Here is a 917-nt window from a genome sequence, read left to right on the forward strand (position 1 = left end):
CCTGAGTATGGGATTTTTTAACAACTCTAGATTTATCCTTTGGAACTAGAAATACTTTAAGACACATAATTGGATCTGTGCTAGCATCTCTTTGCTTTTCTACAACAGTATTTGGTTACGCACTCTCCTAGCCCCCTGTTTAGTGCTTACCACAGTTTGGGCTGGACCTGAGACAAAAATACCATTTAAGATTTAAGACACTCCTTGCATCTTTCTAATAGTGGGACCAACTGGTGTCTCCTGGTGCACAGAAGTGCAGCTAGACTGCCCCAGTTTCTCTACAGCTCTCTGTAGCCCGAAGGAACAATTCTATATGTCAGAAGTAGCTGGAACAGTGTATGCAATACTGCGTCAGCTGTGCCTCGCTGCCAGACACACACCTTCCTCTTGAAGCTATGAGAAAAGTGGCTAGAGCCCGTACGCCCGCTTAATCCTCCTATGCCAAGGAAATGCCACAGTGAAGGGGTCAATCAAACGTGTCAAGCCTGGATCAGGCCCAGGAGGCTCACAGCTGCTGTTAGAGTGGTGCTCCTCAGCATGCCCACTGCTAGCGAAAGGACAAGCTTGAAAACCATGGCCTGAAGAGTGGGAGGAAAGACCTGCATGAACAGGTTAGAATTCCTCAGCTGACAGGAGAGCAAAGCAGCTGGGAGGGCAGAGCAGGCATGTCGCCCCTGCTGCTGACCTCTGGAGAAAGAAGCACAGCACTCTGCAACGGAAAACAGCTTCTGTGCGTTTATTTCAGCAATTTCTCTAAATGTTCATTTCCTGTAATCTGAGTTCGCACTGGGCTTTTTATTGTCTTTTTAAGCTTAACTGAGGATAAGATAAAATCCTTGAAGGAGAACCTTGGCCTAAGGGACAAGGCAGCAGGCATCTGCTGCCACAGGTGGGTACGTTGTCCCGGGTGGATGCAT

The sequence above is a fragment of the Fulmarus glacialis genome, unplaced genomic scaffold (assembly GCF_000690835.1).
Source record: "Fulmarus glacialis isolate BGI_N327 unplaced genomic scaffold, ASM69083v1 scaffold3471, whole genome shotgun sequence".
In the NCBI taxonomy this organism is placed as follows: Eukaryota; Metazoa; Chordata; class Aves; order Procellariiformes; family Procellariidae; genus Fulmarus; species Fulmarus glacialis.